Here is a 15,124-nt window from a genome sequence, read left to right as displayed (position 1 = left end):
TCAATTAGGAAGATTGGAATAGAATATAAGACAAATGTTATATTTTAATTTTTTAGGGTCACTTATGACTATTATGAAAATATTCCAGAATATAGGTTAAAAACATACGGAGTTCTACAGCATTGAGCAAATTTAAAATGTGAACATGGGCAATGTTGTTTTTTGTTGTTGTTGTTGTTTGTTTTGCCTTGCCTTTTCAATGCAAACAAAGAAATAACATGTTCAAGGATGCAGAGATAACTTTTACCTTTTTGATGTTCTACTTTAATGTGAAAGAGTTGTTATTTCTCTGCAACCAGATTGAAATGCCTAGTGTTGAATTTTTTCTAAACTTGACATAATCCATGGTCATTATAAACCATAAAAAAATAGAACTTTTAAGTAAATATTCAGCATATTACCCTAAAATAATTTGCTGAGTGGATCTGCTTATTCTAGTATAATGTTCTAAAGCAAATGGTCTAGAGTGGTCCAGGATGATAGTATTTGATATTGGCTCCATGAGTAATCTCTGGTATCAGTTTATTAATAAGCACTTTTGCCTCAAGGATAGCAATCTTAAAGAAATGGAAATAATCCTTAAGGGCAAAAAAATAATTACATATGGTTCAGAAATATAAAAAAGCATTCCTGAGAAGTCATTAAGTGGTTAGTAGATGATAAAGAAATAAAAAGAGTTGAGTGCATTATAGAAAACACATTAAAATTTATTTCTGCATAAACATCATTTAGAGAAAATTTGTCTTATTTAAGTCTGTTTTTTTAATTTTTATACATGTTTTTTGTCATGTTGGCTATACTAATATGTATTAAACTTGACAATTTAACTTGAAATCATGGGGACATTACATTAATATATATGTAATTAAAGCTGTACCAAGGGCAGGCTTAGAATTATTTTCATTCACTTGTAAAGATTGTTCAATTACACTATCTGGTTTTCTTGAAATTTTTATTAATTCTCAATATTAAATGAGTTGCCAGCTTTCACTTTGCAGTTATCATAGCATTTTTTCTCTTGTTTCAAAAAACTGTACTTGATAATTGCTAATTTTTAATAGCCATGTCAACTATACTATACAATGTACAAGGTTGATAGCTAAAGGATTGATAGCAAAGTTTGATGATAGTAGCAATAATAATTTGTCAAAAATACCTAGGTTTATTTAATGGTTACTAAATAAATTGTATTTGAATTAAATCTACAAGTGAGAAGAGTTTAAGATATTTCTAATAGCAATTTACATAAAAGTGGGAAGAAAATAATAAAGATGAAGGAAAAGGTAAATAATACTGTATGATTATATATATATATATATATATATATATATATATATATATATATAATGAAATCTCTTTGCTTTATCATTTTTGAAGATTTTTACAAACAGCAATTCAAATTAAATATGATTAATCCATACTAACAAAATCTAAATGATAATATTAAGTTCCAATTGTACGATCAAATCAATGTGATAGAAAAGGAGGGAAACATGTTGAATAGAATTTTTATTTTAAAGACCTACTTACAGCCTATTAATCAGTTATGGTGTCCTTCTCTAACAAATATTCATTGAGCACCTGCTATGTATATGGGACTATGCCAGGTCCTAAAGATGCAGAAGTTAAAGGTATTGCATTGAAAACCACTAACAATTAACTTAATGCATTTCCCCACAAAATAACCAGTGTTGGTATTTAATTAGAATGACTAAGAGGAAAGTGTTTTATTTTAAGTGAAGTATTTAACAACATTCTTTTATATTTGTTCATGTGTATCTTGAAATGTTACCTATTGCATTTTAACCAGCCTGTTAAATAAAACAAAATCAATGTTATTCTTTTCAAGTAAATTCACTTATTTATATGTTCCCTATGATTTTTTGAGAACTTTACATCATGGAAATTAAAAATGCTGAAGTAATTAGTCTCCCTGAAGTAAATGAACAAGCCTCAAAGAAACACACACACACACACACACACACACACACACACACACACACACACTGTTTTAACCAACAGTGAAAAGATAATGTTTTTCAAATGACACCAATATGCATGGAAATAAATGTATTTTGTAAGTTATTCAGCCCATTCTATCTATTTTATATAGAAAAAAAATAGCACTGACATTGAATGTTAGTCTAATGCCTATTTTCCTTCCTATCTTAAACATTTGGAGACTGAGGAAAGTCACCCAGCTCACCTGCATGATTAATGTTGTAGTTCATAATTGAAGGAGTGGAAATTCAGTCAGTACATAAACATTTCTTAGAAATGTTGTACTCTATCCCTTTTAAATTACTATATGATACTCTTTTATTTGTATATTACCTATTAAATTAGAGCTTTCAGATGCAATTATATTTTCAATGAAATTAATTTTTTTATAAATTAGTGAAAAGTGTTTCAATATTATGGTTAAAAATATCATAAGAATATGTTTGATAAGAAAAGCTGAGAAGTAAAGAAAATATTTTTAGCTAGCAGATTTTTTAAAAAGTTTGTGTTTCATCACTTTCTCTCATTCAATACTGTGAATGAAAATTCGGTGAACATGTGAAGTAAACTAACTACATTTGATTTTATTAGGTTTACCTGTAATTTCTTCAAATATTATAAACTAGAGGGCTGATACATGAAATTCATGCAAGGGTCTCGGCCCTCACAGCCCTGCCTGCCTCAGCCCTCACAGCCCCGGCTTTGTCCAGAAGGTCATCCGGAAGAATGTCCGGAAGGTCGTTCAGCTGTCCAGTCTAATTAGCATATTACACTTTTATTATTATAGATCCTAAGGTATGATGAACATCATCTACTAGTATTCAACAAAACCTAAGGAACCATTATGGCGGAATGACCAGAACAACCAGTCGCTATGATGCGCACTGACCACCAGAGTGCAGACACTCAACACAGGGGGAGTGCTGCTCAGCCAGAAGCCATGCTCACAGCTGGCAAGTGCAGCGGCAGTGGTGGGAGCTTCTTCCGCCTCTGCTGCAGGCAGGTGGTAAGGAGCGAGGGGTCCCGGACTGTGAGAGCCCCGAACTGTAAGAGGGATGTCTGACTACCAGCTTAGGCCCAATCCTCAGGCGGACATCCCCCAAGAGGTCCTGGACTGCGAGAGGGTGCAGGCCAGGGTGAGGGACCCCCCTCCAGTTCATGAATTTTGTGCACCAGGCCTCAAGTTTTAAAATAAACTTAAAGATTCACAGCTGCGGCTATATTATAAATCAAGATGAAATAGAGCAAAAGAGCTACTCAAATTGTCAAAGTCATAACCTTGAGAATTTGCATGTCTCTTCAGTTTGTACATGAAATGTAACCCTGTTTGGAGGAAGAGGATCTTCAACCATATGAAAGAAAAGCAAGCAATTAGCAGAATCTTGTTACAAATAAGGTGATAAAACAAAGAGGAATGAGCAAAGTTGAGTAGTCATGGGAAAAATAGACAGTAAGTGACCCACAGAGACATCTTTGACATCTTTGATTGTGAAGTTTTGGTTCGTCTGTTTAAAAGGTCTTTGGTCTTGGACAGTGATCTAAATTGAGCTTCAGCAGTTTCATTAGAATACTAAGAAATACTTAACAGAAGCACTTAATTCACAGGTTGTCTTGAGAGTTAGCTAATATGTAGAGTTCTGGAAACATAATTTATGGCAGAATATTGCTAGTTCTTTTTAGTAGAACAAATGTGTTTACATGTAGCTGGATGATACAATTAATGAAATAGTATATTTTCCTAAAATAATTATAGTTTTAATTCTGAGAAAATTTTGTGGTGTTAGTGTACTGATTTCTTTTTAATTTCAAACATACTTTAATTGATTATATTCTAAAATTAGATAAAAATTGTATGAGACCATGTGGAACTTATCTATCTCTATCTATATATCATCCTGGAAAGTTTATAAACTTTCCATGTGATAGTATTATCGATATATATTATATATCTAAATCTGAACATTTTATAAATCTCTTTAAATGTTTTTCATTACAAAAGACCATTGCTATAACACATTTTCATTTCTACTTTTGGAAGTGGAGTTGTTGTGGCTGTGTGTGTGTGTGTGTGTAAGACTAGTGGCCTGATTAACCCTATCATTAAATTTAGAAGGCATACACCCACTCTCTTATAAATGTAGAATATTATTAAATCATCTGCAATAAATTTTAATGAGTTAAATATGATCATTTATAAAATTGTTCCAAATGACCCAATGTGGTTTTTATTATTAATACTAGTGGCCCGGTGCACAAAATTCATGCATGGGGGGGTGTCCCTCAGCCTGGCCTGCACCCTCTCTAATCTGGGACCCCTTGCAGGATATCATACTGCCAGTTTACAGGGATCGGGCATAAACTGGCAGTCGTATATCCCTCTCGAAATCCGGGACTGCTGGCTCCTAACCGCTCACTTACCTGCCTGCCTGATTGCCCCTAACCACTCTGCCTGCCAGCCTGCTTGCCCCAAACTGCCCCCCATCACCAGCTTGTTTGTCCCCAACTGCCCCCCCCACCCTGCTGGCCTGCTCACCCCCACATTCCCTCCCCACTGGTCTGCTTGCCCCCAACTGCCCCCTGCTGGCCTGCTCACTCCAAACTGTCCCCCCTCTATCCTGGTCACCTCCAACTGACCCCCACTGACATCCTGTTCACCCCCAACTGACCCCCCTGCTGGTCTGCTTACCCCCAACAACCCCGCCCACCACCAGCCTGATCACCCACAGCTGTCCTCCCATCTTGGCCTCTAACTGCCTTTACCTCGGCCCCGGCACCATGCCTTTGTCCAGAAGAACATCTGGAAGGTCTCCTGGAAGGTCTCCCAGTCTAATTAGCATATTACCCTTTTATTAGTATGGATAGAGGTCTGGTGCATGGGTGCGGGCCGGCTGGTTTGCCCTGAAGGGTGTCCTGGATCAGGGTGGGGGTTTCTTTGAGGTGTGGGGTGCCCTGAGTGAGGGGCTGAGGGCTGTTGTCAGGCTGGTCAAGCTCCCCAGTGGGGACCCTCACCCCTTGGGGGTATGGCCAGCCTGGGTGAGTGGCTGAGGGCTGTTTTCAAGCTGGTCACACTCCCTTCAGGGTGGGGGTCCCCACTGGGGTGCCTGGCCAGCCTGGGTGAGGGGCTAATGGCTGTTTGCAGGCTGACCACACACCCCAATGTTCCAGGCTCCCAGCCCCTACTTTTTTTTTTTTAATCGCCTCCTTGAGTGGAGGCCAGGGCCGGCTGGAAGCAGGTATCTGGGATTTATTTATCTTCTATAATTGAAATTTTGTAGCCTTTTCCCTGTCCTAGAACTATTAGTACGTTTAGATACTCCATTCAAATGGAAGGAAACTTTTAGAGTGATGGTAAAATTGTTTATACAATCTATGTAAAAATCTAAATGAATTATTGGTTTAAATATAGATTTGGTTTTACATCAGACTTTGAAATGGTGGAATAACTTTATATTAATAAATTTATAACATTTATGTAGTGATCTCAACCAATTTGTAGGTTATAATGAGATTTAATTACATTGGAACCTTATTCCAGAATGTCACTACAAAACAAAAACAAAGGAGTTTTGTTTTGTTTTTTAATTTAGGAAATCAACCATGGTCAAACTATGTATCTGTGACCAGAGTAATAATGAACAACTTCACAAAATTTGAGATAGGCGCTTTGTGTTGGTCCCAGGCGTGGTTAGAAATGCCTGAGGCACTTGCCTGGGCTCCTTTTACTTGGAGCCCCCACAGACATTTCTTCACCAAGCCAATGTTGTGGCTGGAACTTGTGATTCTTATGATAAACTCCAATAAGAAACTATCAAGGAACATTGATGAACACAATTTATTACTCTCAAGTCTTGGAGGACCACACAGTGAGGTCACAAGTAGAAAGAGAGAGCAAGCAAATTCACAGACCTAGAACTCTGTCTTTATCAGGGTCCAATGGTGGGGTGTCTAAGGTTTCACAGGTTCACTCTTTATTGGTGATTTTAAAGCAAGAGTACAAGAAAGGGAATGAAGGTGTGGAAAGGGAGAAGTGGAGTTACTCAAAGCAGTCAGTCATCTAAGTTACCCAGAGCTTTCACAAAGAGGAAACTTCAGAGGTGAGCAGCCTAGTCTTTATCTGGTTGTTTTGCTAGTAACTGTATCATGTTGCTAGCAATATGTTTATTCAACCTGAATGACATTTGAAATTGATACCTCAACAATCAAAAGGTTAATTTCAAGCACTTACATTACACATACTCGATTCTTCACAATTAAATTACACAATAATTGTGTTACTTGTGTTTAAAAATATAATATTAAATGAAATATTTTAAATCATACATGTAGAAAAAGATGAATTATAGTATATATCTAGAATAAATATACCTGCAATCTAGAATTTTTAGTCCATGTGCAGCTATTGTACTTTTAAATCATGTGAATAATAAAACTGAGTTATTTAATTGTATGTGACCTTAGGGACCTGTTTGAACATTAAGTATAATCATAAAACATTGCCGATCGAAAGATCTTAATACATAATTGCTTTAAGCCCTAGCCGGTTTGGCTCAGTGCATAGAGTGTTGGCCTGTGGACCTAAGGGCCCTGAGTTTAATTCCAGTCAAGGGCATGTACCTCCATTGCAGGCTCCTCCCTGGCCCTGCCCTGGTCAGGGCACATGCAGAAGGCAACCCATCAATGTGTTTCTCTCACATCTATGTTTCTCTCTGTCTTTCCCCCTCTTTTTCACTTAAAAAAAATCAATGGAAAAAAAATATCCTAGGGAGAGAATTGGAAAAATAAATAAATAATTGCTTTTTTTCTATAGGTTTTTTGAAGATTAGTGACTTGTAAAAAATAAATCATGTACACAATGTTAAGCTATTGCAAATGAAAAGCTGCTCCAGTATTTACTTGTGCCAGCATAGAGAAACTGAGACGAATTGTAAAATTCTACTCATATTTAATATCAACATTTTAAATTAACTACAATTGCCAAGAATATTGACTATGAAGTAGTTTTTTATATGTAGACTAGAGGCCCGGTGCACAAAATTTGTGCACGGGGGGTGTGTCCCTCAGCCCAGCCTGCACCCTTTCCAATCTGGGACCCCTCGAGGGATGTCCGTCTGCCCGTTTAGGTCCGATCCAAGTATGATTGCGCCTAAACAGGCAGACGGACATCCCTCTCAAAATCCAGGACTGCTGGCTCCCAACTTCTCACCTGCCTGCCTTCCTGATTGCCCCTAACCGCTTTTGCCTGCCAGCCTGATCACCAGCTAACCACTCCCCTGCCACCCTGATCGATGCCTAACTGCCTTCCCCTGCCAGCCTGTTTGCCCCTAACTGTCCTCCCTTGCAGGCCTGGTCACCTCTTACTGCCCTCCCCTGCAGGCCTGGTCCCCCCAAACTGCTCTTCCCTGCAGGCCTGGGTCCCTCCCAACTGCCCTTCCCTGCAGGCCCGGTTGCCCCCAACTTCCCTCCTTTGCTGGCCTGGTCATCCCTAACTGCCCTCCCCTGCAGGCTTGATCACCCCCAACTGCCCTCCCTTGCAGGCCTGATCCTTCCCAACTGTCCTCCCCTGCTGGTCATCTTGTGGTGGCCATCTTGTGTCCACATGGGGGCAGCCATATTTGACCACATGGGGGCAGCCATCTTGTGTGTTGGAGTGATGGTCACTTTGCATATTACTCTTTTATTTGATAGGATAGAGGCCTGGTGCCCGGGTGGGGGCCAGCTGGTTTGCCCCAAAGGGTGTCCTGGATCAAGGTGGAGGTTCCCTTGGGGCATGGGTCAGCCTGGGCGAGGGGCCTGTGGTGCTTTGCATTCCGGCCATGCCCCGCAGCGACCCAAGCAGAGGCCCTGGTATCTGGGATTTTTTATCTTCTATAATTGAAACTTTGTAGTCTTGAGCAGAGCCAAGCCTCTTGCTTCCTCCATGGCCACAGCCATTTTTGTTGGGATTTATTTATCTTCTATAATTGAAACTTTGTAACCTTGAGTGGAGGCCAATGCAGGCCAGGGCTGCAGAAGCTTGGCTTCCTCCATTGCCAGGGAAACCCAAGCCTCCTGCTCTCTCCGTGGCCACAGCCATCTTGATTGGGTTAATTTGCATACTTGCTACTGATTGGCTGGTGGGCATGGCTTGTGGGTGCAGCAGAGGTACAGTCAATTTGCATATTACTCTTTTATTAGATAGGATCCCTTTACATCAATTATTATGTAATTTCTCTGGCTTTAAAATATAATATGCTAAAGTAAGATAAACACAAAATGTGTGCATGTACATATCAAACAACAGTCTTAAGTGTCTGTTTAATTCAGATTAAAAAAGCAGTAATGATCTGGCCTATGCTTCTATTCTCTATTTTTTTCATGCCTAAAGAAACTCCAGTTTATATTTCTATTTAGTTTCAATAATGTGTCCTCTCCTTCCCTTTTGAATTATATACATTAAACATTGAATACAAAGAGATAAAGAAGCATTTATTAGAATAAAAGAAAAAAGAAAGCCAGCCCGGAGAAAGAATGAATGGTGTAAAATCATTCTAGCTCTAAGTTAGTGACTATGGGAAGCCTCAAAAGAAGCATTTACTATTGTAAAATATATGAACTTATATCTGAATGTGTGTAAATCAATAAGTTGTTTATGAGCTTATGAGTGTTTAGCTATTAAAAATGTTTCTGGTCTTATTGGTGGAAATAGGACACAATTTGCATGGTGTTGTAAGATTTTAAAAATTTAGTGCCAATATGTTGGTGTTTTTTTCACTTGACAAAAATCAAGCAATAATTCAATCTCCAGATGGTCCATATAAAGAGACCTACTTATCTGAAATAAAAAAAAAATCAGGTTTCCACATTTGAACTGTAATTTTAGCTAAATTTCCATTAGTCTTTTGAAAATTTATTATATTGTAATGATTATATGAAGTTGACTCAGTTTCAAAATTAAATATACAAAACATAGTTCATAATGAAAATAGGATACTAAAAATGTTTCTTACTGGGGAAAAAACAAGCAACACAGAGCTCTATAGTTGCAGGCACTTCCAGCCCTGCTTATTAATACCATATTGCTAACACTACGAGAGGACATGAGTGGGCATGCTGAGTGGGGGTTCCTGGTCTTTATTTAAGTCAGTTTGATCATCAAGGTGATTAGATAACAGAGTTGTCCTTTCTATTCTAGTAGGTCTTATCTGGAGTAAGAATACATATCACTGGTTATAAAGTTGAACTCTGGAAAAAAAAAAGTGAAAAACCTTGAATATGTATCTATTTCTTATGGAAAGCAGAACACTTATGCTCCATTCTATTTTCTAAGGACACTTGAGGCTTGGGCAATTTACAAAGCATCAAACATTTTTAAGGGTTAAATTTCCAGTCTGTTTATTTATTTGACTTAGGTCAATTTGAACAGAAACATTTGCTCTATTTATCTACATTTATTTTAAATAAACAGGTTTTTTGTGTTTTTTTTTTTACTTCTATAAATGTAAAAGTATTTTCATTGATTTTATGGTAATAATCCTAGATTTAATATAACCTAAAAATACATACAATTCCTGCAAAACAACCTCCAAGGAAGAAAAGAAAATGTTCACTAGAAGACCATGTGCCATTTTTTTAAATTCATTTTATATAATATGCATATACATATAAGTATTAAATTTAAAAATTTCCATAATTATTGCATTCCAGGAAACTTGTCACTTATAAATATCAATATTAAATGAATTACCTATTATTAGGATGGTAATCTATTTTATATTTTAAAAACTCAACTTGTATATATGAATAAATGTATTTCTAGAACATGTTTAAAATTACTTTAAAAGTCATTAATAAACTAAACTGGTTGTATCTTTCTTACTAACCAACGAATTAAATTTATGAGCGGTGCCTTTGAAGCTGAAAAGATTTCCGGCACAGCTCTTGCTTCTTTGACACTCACATGAAAAACACAGTTAATAACCTCCTATGTAAGCTCGGTGAAACACCGAATTGATACTAATTAAACCAACTTTGGGACAGAAGGTGACCTTGACTTCAGCTGGAACTTTCTGCCAGGACAATAAATAAGAACAAATGGCACAAAGCGTAATTCCTGAGAAGGATCTAATATAATCTATTAATTTTAGGGAGTTGATAGAATTGCAATAAGTGCTTAGATAATTGTAATATTTTAAAATATATCTTGTTTCAATGATACAGTGGCTTCTTATTTCTCTAGATTTCAATAATGTTTTCTCTTAGCTTTCTGTATTCATTTAAAATAACCTGTGGCCAGAAAATTATAAACTATTTGATGCAAAGTGAGCATAAGGTGAATGCACGACAAGGAAACATATTTTTTCCAACTGACTTCTCAAATACGTACAAAATATTCGTGCAATTTTAATATCAGAACTGCTTATGCTTGAGCTGCAGTGACGCTGACTTTTAAATAGAGAAATACCTTTATTAAATGATTAAGAAAAATGGCTAAGAAAAAAAAATTGTCCCAATAGGTACACAGATTTAAACTATTGCAAGAAAACCTTTTGAGGTGAATGATTTGCAGCAGTTCCACAGTTCAAATTTGAATTGAATAGTATTAAAAAAGACTCAATAAATTTACTATAAACGGGAAGAGGTAAGTAAGTAAGAACAGAAATTAAACTTTATTTACCAATACTGCTTAAAGAATTACATTAGTGTAAGGGGAATTTTGTTCAACATGTTCAATGTAATAAACAAAAATACCTAATTTAAGTCCATTTATTTTTCATTTTAAAAAAAGAAGTGAACTTAAGTATTCCAATGGATATTTTATTTTATTTTCTCTACTACTAAGCAAAGAATACTAAGCAATGAGTGTTTAGTAGAGAAAAAAAACAAATGTGAATTAACATGAGATATTGGATTAGATTGATTGAAAACCATTTTTTCAAAAGCTTTTGAACCAATTTTGATGTCTAAGAACCAGATTCTGTAATAAAGAAGCAGGATGCACTTCTAGAATAGTCTGGATTAAACTGGGTAAGTTTCAATGGGCTTAATGCATTTTTTCCTTTGAAGTCATGTTCTTAAAATATTAATTATAAACTTTTTTCTAGTTTAGATAATGTTATTCAGATATCAGCAGGAACTGATTGTAGTCTCCAAATGGTGTAGCTATAGTCTTTTTAATGAGCCTTTCACAGAAACATGGGCTGAGTTTGGGGAACTCATAAATGATGGAAGAAGCAGGAGAGAGTACTCTCACAGCAAGTTGCTCCTGAATATGGAGAAAATGCACGGGTTATCCTAGTCGGAGAAAAACTGGAGGCAGAAAAGTGGCAGCTTGAAAAGAGCAGTAGTCAAAGGACACAGCCAGTATCCAAACCTAAATCAAGTGGGGACATTGGGGACAAAGGGTCAATAGTGGGTCTCTTTCTTCTCCTGCTTTCCAAAACCTTTCATTAACTGAATCCAACTGGAAATCAGAGGCCAAGGAATCTGGATGAAGCAGTGCAGAGAAGTCACCTCTAAGAGCATAGAGCAAGGCAAAAAAGGATGGATGCTGGATTTGGGGAACAAAAGGAAAATGAACAGCAGAGACTTATGTATTTAGAATGTCATCTGATCTGTTTAAAATATGTCATCTATCCCAGCCTGTGTGTCTCAGTGGTTGAATGTCAACCCTTAAATCAAGAGGTCTCTGGTTCGATTCCCTTTATCCCTCTCCCCTCGTCACTCTCTAAAAAACAAAAACAAACAGCCGAAACCGGTTTGGCTCAGTGGATAGAGCATCGGCCTGCGGACTGAAAGGTCCCAGGTTTGATTCCAGTCAAGGGCATGTACCTTGGTTGCAGGCACATCCCCAGTGGGTGGTGTGCAGGAGGCAGCTGATCAATGTTTCTCTCTCATCAATGTTTCTGACTCTCTATCCCTCTCTCTTCATCTCTGTAAAAAATATATTTAGAAAAACAAATAAACAAACACAATAAAATATGTCATTGCATTTGATCATCAAGGTGATTAGATAACAGATTTCAATTTAGTTTTAGATTTTTCATTAATATACGTATTATAAGTCTTTAATAGAAAATTAGTAATAGAGATAGTAATGGTGGTAAAATAGCAGTGTTTCCAACTCATTTCAATATATAATTTCCCTGGTAAGACAACAGTTGAAAAGAGAAAAATACTCTAGATGAGAGGGCAGATTATGAAGCTTGATGAGTCTGGCTTTGTTGGTATATTTTAAAAAATATATTTTAAAATCTATTTTTTATCATTTATGGTAAATATCCTGATTTCCAAGATATAATCATCATAAATCTTGGTGTGAAGAATTCCTATCCAATTTATTAAGTAGTAAGAAATTCCTCATTTGAAATATTCTCAAACATACTTGTATGGACTGAAATGATTTCTATTTGAATTAAATGCTTTGAAAATCATGGCTCCGGGTGGGGGTCTCTAAAAATGAGCCAACCTTAAGTGAGTAATCAACTGATATATGTATATGTCATTAACTTTCTATTAAAGGAATTTTAGTGTCACACAAATAATTGTCAGTCTTAAGATAACAGCTTTTCAGAAAAAAAATCATTTTCTTTAGTAAAGATTTAGAAACAGCAATCACAGTCCTTAATATGTAACATAATATATATGTCTACTGTTTCTAAAGTATGTGTATATTATTAATTCAGTTAAGTTGGTAGGCAGAAAACATGTGAAATAAAAACAGCTAAAGTTACCTGTTTGTCTGTATTACACTTTGTGTCCCTCCATGTTTTACCACTGACAGACCAGAAAGTTTTGCTCAGAGTGGGATTTTAGAATAGTTTTTAAAAGAGTAAGAAGTGTAAAGGTATTTTTTCTCATATTTCTAGGTAACCTATTCTGTAGTTTGAGAATTAGTCAGTTGGAAATTGAGTACTGCATCTCAAAATGCTGTTTTAGGGACTGAAAACAAATCCTCATATACTTTTTTTTCTTTTAGTCCTGCCAGGTTAAATCCCAGTTATATTTCAATTTCAGTTTAAGTCAAAAGGAGAAAAAAAAACAACGCAAATGAGAAGGAAGTGCCAACAGTTTCATTTTGCTACTTTAAATTAATATTTTTAATTTATCTAGTCAATATTTGGCAATATATCAATGTAAGAGTTTCCCATGATAATATATCAATGTGGGATTTTTAGAGTATCTTTTTAAATGACATGGTATTTGCTAAAAAGTAAAAATAGTATGCAGCATGTTCTCAGTGTACAGTCATTCTTTCCCTGGGTTCACAAGGAATACCACATTCAGACTCAGCATGAAAGAGTGAAAATAATTGCTGGGGGCAGGATATTTTGGTGTCATCCTTATTTGATCTCTGAGCATGTGATCTTAAGCAAGGCAATTTATCTCTCTGGACCCCAGTCAGCTATGTGAATTCCAATGTGTTTCTCAACTCTTGAATTCTGTGAAATACGATCTGCAGATCTGAGTCCTTCACCAGAGCTTCAAGGACCAGTGCAGTTTCTGTTGTTTTTTCATTCAGAACAGGTGGATAAAATCACTCTGCCATTGGAAATTATTTGAATAATTTTAAACATACTATCACACTGCCAGGTCATTTGTTTGAATAATCTTAAAGCTAAAAGATTAAAAAAGTATTATTACACCCTGTCTGAAATATTTGGCATTTTGTTCATTGTTTCCTAGTCATATGCCCATCTATTCTCCTATCATTTGTAATTTCACATTCAGTACCCTCCAGTGTTTTCTCATCCAAGTCTTTATATACCTAAAGATGCTTTAGTCTGTAAAATGTCTATCCTCACAGCATGGCAGTATAATAAATATTGAATTCCAGCTGTGATGTCTACAAAACTAAAGTACATGGTCCATTTTTGCAGTTCTGTAATTGAGTCCAAGTCTCTGTTGGTCGAACATTTTATAGCCAAATCCACAGCATAAACCAACTTTCCAATACTGTTTTATGTTATAATTTAAGACTGATCCATTTTGATTGAATTAAAATAGTTGTAGAAAAAGAAAATGGTGAAGGCATAAGCTTCCGGATTCATATCATCTGGGCTCTCTTTTCCACTTTGCCATTCATAAGCATTGTGACATACCTTACGGTCTCTGTGCCTCTGTTTTCAGAACAAAAAAGTGCAGAGAATAAAAATAGTATCAACCTTAGAATATAGAAAGTATATTCAGATCATCAGCACCACCACCCAGACTGGCCTTGGACACTGCCCGTGACCCTGCAGCCACACCGGCCAAAGTCCTGCTGCCCTGCCCACAGACCTGCAGACCCTAGGACGTCCACCTCCAAGGGTGCATGGCTCCTGTAGCAGTAAGTGGGACTTCCCCCTCCCTGGCTGCCAACTGCTGGACCCCGTAGTCGCACCTTTCCTGTGCCCAGGCCTCCTAAGCCCCACTGTCCCTACAGGCAACTCCCAGGTGCCTCTGTGAGCCCCCGCTGGGCATGCTCATATCCAAACAAGGGTGCATGGCCCTGGCAACAGAAACTGGGACTTCCCCCTCCCTGGCTGCTGACCTCTGGTCACTCACTGCTTTCGCTATGATCCAGCACATGGCCCCCTGAGTCTGCTGCCCCGGCAGGCAGCCCCAGGTACTTCTCTCAGCTGATGTAAGGCACAACCCTGGCTGCTGGCATCCAGTCGTGCTATAGTGCTGCTCCAGCACACAGGCTCCCTGAGCCCTCTACTCCAGCAGACAGCTCCTGGGTGTCTCTGTAAGCCACAGCTGGGCATGCATATCCAACCAAGGGAACACATCCCTTGAATCAGAAACTGGAACTTCTCCCTCCCTGGAGCCAGAGGCACACCAAAATCATGCCGATCCAATCAAGTGTGTGGACCTTATGAGCACACAGCCCTGGCAGACAGCTCCTGGGCCCCTCTATGAGCTGCCACTGGGCCTGTGCCTCTCTGTCCAAGGGTGCACGGCTCCCTCAGCAGGATCCACAACATCCCCCTCCTGGCTGCCTACCTCTGCACACCTTGGTGAGTTACTAAGGACTAGCTTCCCTGGACAAGGTCACATTGTTTCAGCCACAGACTCTGAGATTCCCACATCCCCAGCTGCTGGCTCTTGAAACCCCTTGTGATTCAGAGAGGGAATTCACTTTGGCCAGAATCCCAATGCCTCA

At 37.6% G+C, this 15,124-nt stretch overlaps 1 protein-coding gene and 1 pseudogene across 8 annotated transcripts in view; both read left to right on the top strand.

Annotated features, from left to right (window-relative positions):
- Nucleotides 1-15,124, top strand: part of CADM2 (cell adhesion molecule 2) — a gene marked incomplete at its 5' end in the record, with an annotated part of 1,250,256 nt that overhangs the window by 1,172,190 nt on the left and 62,942 nt on the right. The window lies entirely within an intron of this gene.
- The window catches only part of LOC307097230 (neurofilament light polypeptide-like), a 36,298-nt pseudogene continuing 22,774 nt past the window's right edge, over nt 1,601-15,124 (top strand). Inside the window, exon 1 of the transcript in view lies at nt 1,601-1,631. The product of the transcript in view is annotated as a neurofilament light polypeptide-like (transcript). The remainder of the gene's footprint in view (nt 1,632-15,124) is intronic.

The sequence above is a fragment of the Cnephaeus nilssonii genome (genome assembly GCF_951640355.1).
Source record: "Cnephaeus nilssonii genome assembly, chromosome: 3".
Taxonomy (NCBI): Eukaryota; Metazoa; Chordata; class Mammalia; order Chiroptera; family Vespertilionidae; genus Cnephaeus; species Cnephaeus nilssonii.
The sequence above is the reverse complement of the archived record's forward strand: the minus strand, read 5'-3'. Positions and strand labels throughout refer to the sequence as shown.